Source organism: Tachypleus tridentatus, chromosome 9 (genome assembly GCF_004210375.1).
Source record: "Tachypleus tridentatus isolate NWPU-2018 chromosome 9, ASM421037v1, whole genome shotgun sequence".
NCBI lineage: Eukaryota > Metazoa > Arthropoda > Merostomata > Xiphosura > Limulidae > Tachypleus > Tachypleus tridentatus.
In genome coordinates this window covers 70,672,119-70,685,415 of record NC_134833.1, presented here as the reverse complement: position 1 = coordinate 70,685,415, position 13,297 = coordinate 70,672,119, and the positions used below count along the sequence as shown (strand labels likewise).

Below are 13,297 nucleotides of genomic sequence, written 5' to 3'. Positions count from 1 at the left end.
AATGTGTTCTACAACAAATTCAACAGCGTTTCTTTATGCAACCACACCAAGTAACAGGGGGCCATGTGCCTAAGGCGCTTCGTTCACAAATTTAGAAATCCACACGATCGCTAATATTTAATCCAGTAGACGGAGCCACTCGTGTTTCGTCAACCACGTGAACAACGTCACTTCTGAAAGTTTCAATGATACAAGGTTTTTGTAAGCAAAGGAACTTAGCGGCAAAAAATTGATTTTAACAAATTTTGTTTACTGAACTGGACAGAAGTTGTAGTCGAAAAACAGAACGTGATCAGCGAAGAGGTAAGTACAAAGTTACATATTACAAACAGATCGGATGAGTTTTATTTAACGTAAACAAAACAATTATAATATGTAGCTTGAAGTAAAAAACTAACCACTTTCTATAAAGAAATGTATCACTACTACAAATTTATTTAACTAGGTGTTTTAACACAAACGGTTAACTAGATGTTTTACCTATATTAATACTATAAACGACTGACAAGGTGTTTAACCAACATCAATATTATAAATGGTTAACTAGGTGTTTTACCTACGTTAGTACTATATACGGTTAACTTGGTGTTTTACCCACATTAGTACTATAAAGGGTTAATTAGATGTTTTACCCACATCAGAACTATAAACGATTATATAAGTGTTTTAATTGCACTAGTACAGATGTTTAGGAGCCCCACGACGTTGTTACAGTCAATGTTGCCACGGTTAGTCACGTAGCAACAAATATGTCTCTTGAGAATATACATTTCTATAACATTTTCCACTGAAAAAGGCCCTGTATAAATGGCAGTCATGTCCAACCCACAACATTCCTACATGCTCTATTTGCTTAATATACCTAATGTAGGAGAACAATTGATTCCCAGGTCTGTTTTAACAGTCTGATTCCATAGAAATTTACATGCGCTGCGTTATTCAACTTCACTAGTATGTCTTTGCATGAAACATCATGTACACTTGTTTCAGTCGTAGAAGGGATGTAGGACTGGGTTAGTCCTATTCTTGGTGAATCTATACCCAGTTGATATCATTTCCAGATAAAGATCCTTTATTACGTAGCGCAGATAGCCCTCGTGTAGCTTTGCGCGAAATTTAAAACAAACAAACAAACTTTATTATGTTCAGTACCTTCACCTAACTCAGGTGAACGGCTATAGCCACTTACCTTTTTATGTTCGTGAAATTTCACACGGCTGAACTACGACTTTTCAAAGTCCATGAATGCGCGGACCTGATTTCCAAGTTCATCCATATTCCATTTTTCCAATACCATTAAAAAAGAAGTTATGAATATTTATGTATGAATATTTTGAGTCGGAAAGAGCTGTTATGTACCATTTTTAAAAACTTTCAACTTTTGGTGTTATTACGTATATAACGATAAAACAATGTTAAAATGTAGTTATGATAAATACCCTCCGTCCCCCGCTGGTACAACGGTAAGTCTACTCTACAGATATGCAACGCTAAAATCAGGGGTTCGTTTCCCCTCGGTGGAATCAGCAGATAGTCTGATGTAGCTTTGCTATCAGAAAAAAAACAACAAAAAAACACACATACATACCCTTCCATCTCGAATTTATATCGGTTGTGACTGTCACGTCGCTTATTGGTTAATAATTACAACACATGCCCTATAGTTTTGTATCCTATCTTTCTAGACTAAAGAGGAACTTCATTTTTTTTTAATTAGGTGTTAAAGTGACCCAACTTCTATCTATAACTCTTCATTTCTGGTGTTACAAAGATCTAACTTGTATCCATAACTCTTCATTTCTGGTGTTAAGATGACCCAACTTGTATCTATAACCCTTCATTTCTGGTGTTATATTGACCCAACTTGCATCTATAACTTCATTTCTGGTATTGCAGTGACCCAATTTGTTTCTATAACTCTTCATTTTCTGTGTTATATTGACCCAGCCACCGAGCTCAGTCTTAAGACCATTGCTCTTTTTGATATACATCAATGACATAGATGAAATAATGGTCAACAAGTTAGTTAAATTTGCAGATGATATTAAGATCTTGGGTGATGCCAGCTGTGAAGAGGATGCTGCTGATTTACAAAATGAATTTAATCACTCAATGAGTTTGGCAGATAGATAGTAGATGGATTTAAATTATAATAAATGTTAGGTAATACATGTGACTTAACACAAGTTGAATTATAAGTAAAATTTGGATAGGAACAATATTAACAGCGTCACGAAAGAGATCTTAGTGTAGTGGTTGATCAGTCTTAAGCAATCCAAGTAGCGTGCTGTTATTAGTGGTAAGGCAAATAAGATTTTAGGTTGAATCTATAGAAAATTGAATACATCATAATCAGTGATGTCGAGAAAACCCACTTGTAGAGAAATATATATGCAAAAACGGCTCGTTTTTGCATATATAATATTGAATACAATTCTAAAAAGATTATAGTTTCATTGTACAAGTCACTGGTTAGGCCACATTTGGAATATTGTGTTCAGTCTTCGGATCCTTACCTAAGGAAAGACATTAAATTGTTGGAAAGGGTTCAGAAAAGGGTTATTAAAATGGTACCTGGGATGAAATGGTTGTCACATGAGGAGAGATTAAGATCCTTAAAATTATTTTGTTTGGAAAGAAGAAGAGTTAGAGGCGATTGATTGAAGTGTTCAAGATTGTAAAGTAACTAATAATACTGATGTTAACTAATTCTTAGTTAACGGCAAGAATTACAGAATTAGGAGACAAATATACATTTGGACAAAGTAAACGCCATCTTCAACTAAGGCAATTTTATTTTTCAAGTAGGGCGCTTAGTCTATGGAATTTGTTTCCTTCGAATGTTGTAGAGGCAGTAAATTTAAATGAGTTTGAAAAGCAGCTTAATAGATATATGAATGATAAGAGCTGACTTTAATTTAGACTTAGAGAATGGGACAGCCGAGATGGACAAATGGGCCCTTTATTGTCCCTAATCATTATATTATTTCTGGTGTTACGATGACCCCACTTGCACCTATACCTCTTCACTTCCGGTGTTTTACAGTTACCCCACTTGTACCTATAACTCTTCATTTCCGGTGTAACATTGACCCCACTTGTACCTATACCCCTTCACTTCCGGGATGACTGTTACCCAACGTCTACCAAATATTAGGCCCGGCATGGCCAGGTGGTTAAGGCACTTGACTCGTAATCCGAGAATCGCGTGTTCATATCCCGGTCACACCAAACATGCTCGGCCTTTCAGCCGTGGGGACGTGATAATATGACGGTCAATCCCACTATTCATTGGTAAAAAGTAACCCAAGAGTTGGCGGTGGGTGGTAATGACTAGCTGCCTTCCCTCCAGTCTTACACTGCTAAATTAGGAAAGGCTAGCGCAGATAACCCTCGTGTAACTTTGCGCGAAATTAAAAAAAAACACCAAAAAACAACCACCAAATATTCTTACTTTACAGCGTTTTAACGACCCATCTTGTATCTTGGACTCTCTACTACTTGAGATATATGGGTATCAACTCATTTATTGAAATATCTACTTCGTTCGATACAGGCTTATTCAAACTAAATATTGGTAGTTTTACACATGAATCAAGGACCATACAAAAGCTGAAACTTTAATACTGAGAGGTTCTTCATTAATTCTGTAAGTCAGACATCGATTTTGTTTGTTTGGTATTAACCATAAAGCTGGATATCAAATATCCAAGTTGTAGCGATGTAAGCTAGGAGTTTTATCCGCTGAGCTAGCGACAGGTGAAGGTGTCATCGACTGCATTTTACACTTTTATTTATTTCATCTTCTGACTAAAGACGTAAACTTTCATAAAGGTAAATCTGATACAGGGCTTGATAACGACGACTAAATGTATTATTTAAAATTTGAAAGTTAGGCTTAATAATTTATTATAAAGTACATATATTAGGTTGAGGAATAATTCGTGAGCGTTTTTAAATAATTTCATTCAAGCATTACATGCAAGACTATACAATACTTCAATGCATGAACACATTACACCCAAAACATTTATTATGATACTTTATTTCATGTAATACCTAGGTATATAGTATGCATTGTTTTAAACGAAATTGCAAGAAATTAAATGCGAAAAGCAGATGATGTCGAAAATGCTCGATTTTGTCCACTTGACATTCCATTTAATGAGCTGAAAATGAAAGCAAAAATTAAAGACATATGAAAATCAAATACACCATCTATTAGAGCAAAAAAAATTATCTACCAAATGACATGAAATATTTTGCGAAAGCGTTTCATTTATGAATATATTTTGTTAACTTGAAAAAAACGCTCACGAATTATTCCTCAACCCAATATATATAATTTCATAAGTTGCCGTCTGTTATAGTCGTGTCTCCTGTGGGTCAGCAGTAAGTTTACAGACTTACAGCTCTCTCATTTAATGTTCAATTCCCGAAAATGGATAGAGTGCAGACAGATAATTGTGTAGCTTTGCGCTAAAAACATAGACTATTTAACTTGTCGTTTATGTGAGAAACGATGAATATTATACTAAACTGTGGATTAAGTTGGAATGTGTTTAAACTGCTTGTGACTATTAATAAGCATCTGAAAATAAAGATATTTAAATTAATGGTATCAATTTACTAATACATCTATCTATTGCTTTGAACTTACTACAGTTCATTATCGAATACAGAATAATGTGTTAACGTCCTGTCCTGAACATAACACTCTCTGACCTTTTAATAAAAGGTGAATTTTTCTTGAATCCTGCAGGACGGTTTTACAGTTTTTCTAGTTTCACTGCGGGTTTTTAATTACATCAATGGTTTCATAATAAATGTGTAGACTTATTAATAAATCTCTTTTTATACATATATTTCTATTCTAGTTATGAACAATGCAACACTCAAGAAAAATGTAATTAAATAAACAGAGGAAAATATAGAATCCTCTGCGTTGTGTACAGGGCTTTATCAATCAATGATAAATTCGTCATAGTGTATCTCAAGGTCTTAATCGGCTGTTTCCAGTATAAATAAAAATTAGGCTTACTGACTGTGTATCTCCAACAGCTTGTTTGACTATTTTCCCGCATATTTAAAATGGTGACTGTATATATTTTATGAACAAGCATATTCATTCATACACACTACTTAGCTAGTCCGGTGATAACAAATGTGCCCTAGTTTCCGGGCGTTGTTCCTTTATCGTGTACACACATACACATACAGTAAGATACTTTCTAAGTATTTAGTATCCTCACTGTGAAAACAACATACACCAGTTTTCGTTGTTGGTGGATTTTTTTCTTCTGCTCCACCCGATATTACCTATCCTTAGGTATCAGTGAATGACCTTAGTTCTACAAACTGGACGCCAGGTACATAAAACGATCATCGAAATCTTTATTCGCACGATGTCCTACTTTTGTTCTTATATTTAGATTACACCTTTAAGGCAAAATATATTAGGAATACCACAACATATTGAATATAAATATTTCCTATACTCCGAGAGTTAAGGTTTCAACATAAGTAACAGTCTCATTTTTATTTCCTTCACTAATCAAAGTTTGGAAGGCAGGAAAACATTCCTGAGTACACAATTTATAATACTCAAGTCTAAAGTGTTGGTAAACAGAGAATTCTTGTTAGTTCAGAATTAATAAGACTTAAAGTGTACTTAATCAGAAAACATTCGGAATTAATAAAAGTTAAGCCCAAAGTAAAGTGAACAAAGAACATTCCTGAGTTCAGTATTAATAAGACTTAAGACTAATGTGCGGATAAACGAAGAACATTTGTGAATTCACAATTTATGAGACTTAAGAGTAAAATGCAGGTAAACAGAGAAAATTCCTGAGTTTAGAATTGATAAGAGTTAAGCCTAAAGTGTAAGTAAAAAAAAAAATCATTAATTCACAATTTATAAGACTTAAGCCTAGATTCTAGGTAAACAGAGAACATTCCTGAGTACAGAATTAATAAGAGTTAAGCCTAAAGTGCAAGTAAACATTAATATTATTTTGAAACTCATATTAAACTGCAGTACATAGCAGCTCACCTAGCCACACCCCAGATAAATTGCAGGAACTTTTATGTTCCGTGTGCCAAGTGGCTTGACCTACTTTTCAAGATCGCTTCAAGAAAAACTTGCCTTGAGGAATTCAAGCATTTTCTTCACCTGACATGATTAGTGAGATGTAAATGTACGTGATGTTGACAGTATATCTGATGTTTAAAATAATACACTTTAATTCTCATAAATTCCTTCTTTGACACTTTTTGATATTAATGTTTGGTTTAAATAAAGGGTCCAAAGCTCTTCCTCAAGATTGAACTGTTTAGCGATTGTAATGTTTAATTATAGTTTGGACAACATAACTTTTACTTTTTTAAAATTAATCCAAATTTCCAAAATGATACAACACGCATACGTCTAAGATAAAATGAAATCAAAGTGTCTGTGGATTGTGGTGCTCAGATAATACCAGTAAGTGCAATAATTGGAGGAATAGCAGAAAATATTTTATTTGGTTAAAATGAATTTTTTATCTGACTGAGTTGAAGAAAGAAGACTGAACAGAATTAAAGAGAAAAATCGCTCATTACTTGATTATCCACATGTATAAAAATGTAACGAATACACTAAAACAGAGGATGGCGCAGAGCTTTAACAGAAGTGTGAAGAAGTGATGTAGAGATTCTGAAAACTTACGAAAATCGGAGTATAAGTAATTCAACAACTAAAATTAATTATTGTTGAGTGTATGTATTACCTACACTCACTTAAATATAGATAGGTAGCTTTAAGCTACCATGATCAATATCAATTTAAAACATATAGTATAGGAGCAAAATCGTTTTCCAGCAACATCTCCTGTAAAAGAGTTTACCCTAATCTGTTTACATGTAAATAATAATAAACTTAAATGAAGTGAAAGATTTATTTTTCTAAACTTAAAGAGAAGGAAAACAGTATTTTACCAAATGCAACATTATCTTTCCCTTTATCTTCAGGCTGCCTCAGATATTTTTATCTTTAAATTTTAAAACCGGTGAAAGTAAAATAAAATAAAAAACTAGTAGTTCTTCTGTAGTATTTTATTCTCGTACGTAAAAGACACACTTTACAACAACAAACATAATTATTAAATAAAGATCAATCAGAAATTAGAATACAAAAACGAATTTTTAACAATGATATTGATGTTAATGGGAAAATGCACAAAAGTACATACCAAGACAACAATTATCCCAACAATATATATACACACACTTAAGTAATATAACTAGTGTCTACCCAATATAGTTAGTTAGTTATCACCATTAGATTCCATCTAGGAACATAGGGCCGCAATCGCTTGCGGATTCTTCAACAAGTATTTAAATGAGTAGGTTGTTAGCCTACTGCGCTAGCCTTTCTTAATTTAGCAGTGTAAGACTAGAGGGAAGGCAGCTAGTCATCACCACCCACCGCCAACTCTTGGGCTACTCTTATACCAACGAATAGTGGGAATGATCGTCACAATATAACGCCCCCACGGCTGGGAGGGCGAGTATGTTTGGCGCGACGCGGGCGCGAACCCGCGACCCTCAGATTACGAGTCGCACGCCTTAAGCGCTTGGTCTTACGTAAGGCCTTTATTTTAATAGTGTAAAAAGTTAAATTACTTTTTGAAATTACAGAAAGAGCAGGCCAACGTCCATGGAATACTACATACCGATTCTTCAAGAATCAAAGTTGAAAGTAAAATTAGAATCAGTTGCAACCATCACAATATTTGAAATCAGAGTTAATGTGGGACATATACTTGAAATGTATGTATCTAATGATTTGGCTTGTTTTGAATTTCGCGTAAAGCCACACGAGAGCTATCCGTCCCTAATTTAGCAGTGTAAATTAACATGGATATGGATTGCGAATTGGTAATTAAATGTTTTTGTTTTGTATTATGTTATATGAGTAATTTAATTAACATATATACCGTTTTAAAACTGGTAATTGAATAGTATTCTTTGGTATTATGTTATGTTAGTAACTTAATTAACATAGATATGGATTGTGAACTTGTAATTAAATGTTTTTGTTTGGTATTATGTTATGATAGTAACTTAATTAACATAGATATGGATTGCGAACTGGTAATAAAAAGGAGAATGTCACTTTGGATTCTGTCGAGATCCGAAAATCTCTCTAAAAATGCTTATTTAAATCACCAATAATCTTTTTCTGAAACTTCAGGTTGACATCTTCTGTGATTCCAGCATGAGACTCATTAAAACACTGAAAATGAAAGAGGTTTCCTCCTTCCAAATGTGCTTCAAACAATGAGAGCTTTTTCCGAAATCCTTTAATGATTCTATAGAGATCACAGACAAGGTTATTCTTCCCCTGAAGTTTCAAGTTCAATTCATTCATGTGGGATGTGGTGTCAACCAAAAATGACAACTTTGACAACCATGTTGGATCCAACAGAAGTGGATCGGCTTTATATTTCTCGATAAGATATATATCAATTTCTCTTCTAAGCATATAAAAACGAGACAAGACTTTACCGCAGCTGAGCCACCTCACCGCCGTGTGATAAGGCAAATCACAGAAATCCGAATCAATTTCTTCAAGAAACGCCTTGAACTGGAGATGATTAAGTGCATGACCCCGAATGAAGTTCAGTGCAGAAATGACTGGTTCCAGTACGCAAGAAATATCTAAGTCTTTTCCACAGAGTGCTTGCTAATGTATGGTGAAGTGTATGAACAGAGCGCTTGGGAGTTGAAAATCTTCCAACTGTTTCCTGATCAGCCCCACCAGACCCTTCTTTACTCCAACCATGTTTTTTCCTCCATTAACTGTTACACCTCTAAGCTGATTTCACTGAAGGTTATAGTCTCGTAAAGTTTTAAGCACTTCCATGTAAATGTCTTCTCCAGTTGTTCTTCCGTGCATGCTGCAAACTGATGCCAACTCTTCCGTGATCTGAAAGTCCAAATTAACTCCATGAATGAACACGAGAAGTTGTGACGTACTTGAGAGATCAGTAGACTCATCCAGTGTCAGAGAATACCATAGGAAGTTTCTAGCTTTTTGACGTATCTGTAATGCGATGTTCTCTTCAAGTTCTTCTGCTCTTGGTACAACTGAAGTTGCTGAAAGGCTGATACTTTCAAAGAAATTGGCTTTTTCAGGACACAGCTCATTTGCTGCTTCCATCATACACTCTTTGATGAAGTTGCCGTCAGTAAAGGTTTTCCTCGCTCTGCCATCCTATGCACTATTTTGTAACTTGAACAAGTGACAGATTCATTTTCAGCAAACCTTCTCGTGAAGAGATGCTTTTGAGATTCAAAAACACGTTTCATGGATTCAAATTTCTCAGAACGGAACTTTTCTGAAAATTTCAAATATGTTGATAGACGTTTTGTTTCATAGTAACGCCGAAGATAACAAATTAACATGTTCAAGGAGGTAGCCACTTTTTTGTCCACCCTTGTAAGTTGTAAAACCTATTTTCCTGGTCAAATGCGACCTTTATATGTAAGTACGAATACATGTATATTGCCCGTAGTAAATATATTGTAAACACCTCATTCTGAAGATTTTTATACTTTACCAATAATAAGTAAACTATGCTTCTCAATGGGCCACTGCTTACTGTTGACCCCAGTTAACACAACTGTCACTCACATGCTCCACTGTGTGGTCCAGGAAAGATGAAGGTGGTATCAGATCAGCCACATTGCAAGTATCAGACACGACTTTCAGATGACTTCACTTTGGCACGAGCAACGTACAACTTAAACAAGAACAAAGTAATGCCACATGGGTGTGTTTCCTGCCTTAGGACATGCGTTCACAGTCTGTTCTAGCATATGTTCTGTATCCTGCACCAAAACATAAATGCAGTATTCAGCAATATCGCATGCATGAGAAATGTATAGACAACAAAATGGAAAAAACATTTGTTGATTTTTTAGTTTAGAGTCTCCGATTATTAAAAGGTTTCGTTTTTGTTAAAAGCATTGGTGATATAACAGGAAATAGCTTAATTTAGAAACGATTTTAAGTTTAAAATTGAATAAATATTTTCATTTTCATGATAATTCCTTTTATGCTGGCTTTAGGCCAGGTGATCCAACACTATATCTTTACTTTAGACTTATAAATACTAACATTCACTACACTTCTAAGGTTTCACTGACTCCTTGCACAACCGTTAATAAAATCGTAATGGGCAGACAGTAATCGAACTATTCTATTTGAATAAATGCATTTTGGTTCTACGGCTCCTCCTATTTCGAGAAATCAAGAATGATGTGACGTGACTCAAGCTGGCTTTTATATAGGTTAGACCGTTAAATCATTTTATATAGGATAGATAGGTATTTTCACCCATTTATTAACACTTAATATTAATCAAATATCCCTTAGCGACATCACTAAAATATCACATTGGGTAACACTTTTCTCCTTCAAGGTAAGCTGTCCTGCTGCTTTCACCTTCCTGAAGAAACATCTACTAGCTTTTCAAACTAACATCAATAAACGTATTTGTTATACTACTTTCAGATAACCATAAATTCATTTCACGTCACATCATCTTAACATCTGAATCCTTTATCTTTATTTTGTGTTACGTGACAACTGTGTCTGTATATTTGATTCACAGATGTTATAAACACCCGTGAACAGTAGCATATGTAATTACCGTACTTAAGTTTGCTGTATCATATATAGAATGTCTGCAGCCTCTATTACTTGTGATAATATTTATATGTTTCTTTTCTTCTGATATAGATGTGGTGGCGGTATTTCCTTCTTCTAGTAGGGCTGACGTCACAAGCCTGTAAGTATATAACCCGACAATTCTATTCACGTCCCCCAAACTATATGCATTTATACTTAATTGAGTAAGCGACTTTAAAAACAATTGTTTTTAAACAACTGAAAGTTTCTTGAGTTGCGTCCAATTATAAAATGAAGTCTAATTTTTGTTTTTACGTTTCAGATGCTTCAGACCTTAAATTGGTATGTTACTACACGAACTGGGCAGTCTATCGACCTGGACTAGCTAAGTTTACTCCAGAAAATATCAACCCATTTCTCTGTACTCACTTGATCTATGCTTTCGCTGGTTTTGGCAAAAATTACGAGCTAAAGCCACTCGACTCATACAATGACATTGAAAAAGGTATAGAAAAATAATTCTAAATATTTTGCTTAAGATTGGTACATTTAACTAATTCGTAAGTTTTAAACCATAACGTAGTTTAAGTGAACCAAGCCCACACCATAACGTACTGTTTAAGTGTTTGTTTGTTTATGAATTTCGAGCAAAGCTACACGAGGGCTATCTGCGCTAGCCGTTCCTAATTTAGCAGTGTAAGACTAGAGGGAACGCAGCTATTCATCACCACCCACCGCCAACTCTTGAACTACTCTTTTATCAACGAATAGTGTGATTGTGCCGTCACATTATAACGCCCCCACAGCTGAAAAGGCGAGCATGCTTGGTGTAACGGGGATTCGAACCCGCGACTCTCGCTCGAATTACGAGTCGAATGCCTTAACCACCTGGCCATGCCGAGCCCTGTTTAAATGAACCAAGCCCATACCATAACGTACTGTTTATGTGAACCAAGCCCATACCATAACGTACTTGTTTATGTGAACCAAGCCCATACCATAACGTACTTGTTTATGTGAACCAAGCCCATACCATAAATTACTGTTTATGTGAACCAAGTCCGTACCATAAAGTACTGTCATATAATGTAAATAAATATTATCATCGAGAACAACAAAGGGTGGCCCGACATGGCCAAGCGTGTTAAGGCTCGTAATCCGAGGGTCGCGGGTTCGAATCCCGGTCGCACCAAATATGCTCGCCTTTTCAACCATGGGGGCGTTATAATGTTACGGTCAATTCCACTATTCGTTGGTAAAAGAGTAGCCCAAGAGTTGGCGGTGGGTGGTGATGACTAGCTGCCTTCCCTCTAGTCTTACACTGCTAAATTAGGGACAGCTAGCACAGGTAGCCCTCGAGTAGCTTTGCGCGAAATTAAAAAAAACAACAATAGACAACGAAGGTTTATGACAAACGACAGAAACAGCAACAATCCAGAATACGTATATCTATATTAACAGTTTTTGTGACCATGCAATAATGGATCAAATTAATCAAATGAGCTTTAAATATTATCAATTTTATTTAAGTAAAAGTTAAAAATTTAAGATATTTTCAAACTCAAAATAGATTTTTCCTTTTGCGAACTTCGCATGGCCTGGTAGTGGTTAGAGCACATGATTCACAGTATGTGGGTCTCGAGTTCAAAACCTGTTACCCTGATATGGCTTAGTGGTTAGGGCGCTTGACTCGCAGTCTACAAGTCTTGAGTTTAAATCCCATTACCGTTTTATGGCCTGATTGTTAGAGCACTTGATTCACAATATGTGGGTCTCGAGTTTGAATCCCATTAACCTTATATGGCCTAATGTTTAGGGCACTTCGTTCACAATTTTTGGGTCTCGAATTTGAATCCCAATACCCTTTTATGGCCTGTTTGTCAGAGCACTTGATTCACAATTTGTAGGTCTCGAGTTTGAATCCCATTAACCATGTATGACCTAATGGTTAGAGCACTCGATTCACAATCTATGGGTCTCGGGTTTGAATCCAGTTATCCTTATATAACCTGATGGTTAAGACACTCAAATCACAATCCAAGGGTTATGAGTTTGGCAGTGTGTGAATATGACTAACTACCTTCCCTCTAATTCAGGGGTTCCCAACCGGTGGGTCGCGACTTCCCAGGGGCGCCGCGAAGCCTTGGCAGGGGAGTCGCGTAGCCTTGTTAGAAGTAGCTTGGGATAACATTAATTTTATTTCATCAATTACATTTTCATGTCGCGAGTGCAAAAAGGTTGGGAACCCCTGCTCTAATTTATCACTTCAAAATTATGAGTAGCATCCACACCTGTCAAGTAGGTTTGTGCGAAATTCAACAGACAAACAAGATAAGAAAATCTACACAGACAGTACTGTTTAAAAGTGTTAGAACAAGAAAACGTTGTCATTCTTTCCATTTTATTTAGCTAATTCTTCCATACCATTACAGAATGAAAATTTTAACACTATGGTAATGTTTCACTGATGCTTGTTGACAACTGAATGAACCAGGGTGAGATTACTTATAATTTTGTAGAATTCCAATGTACTAAGGACATGTCATAAGGGTTCTGTTTGAATGAACATACTGATCAAATTTAGGATCTGAAATAATTGTCATGGTACCCCATGCAGTGTCT

General features: G+C 35.5%; 1 pseudogene across 1 annotated transcript in view; it reads left to right on the top strand.

The window, feature by feature from the left end:
- The first annotated feature begins 139 nt into the window (after positions 1–139).
- LOC143225458 (endochitinase-like) overlaps positions 140–13,297 on the top strand; it is a 35,174-nt pseudogene continuing 22,016 nt past the window's right edge. The window contains exons 1-3 of the transcript XR_013013858.1: positions 140–303; positions 10,787–10,835; positions 10,998–11,180. The product of XR_013013858.1 is annotated as an endochitinase-like (transcript). The remainder of the gene's footprint in view (positions 304–10,786; positions 10,836–10,997; positions 11,181–13,297) is intronic.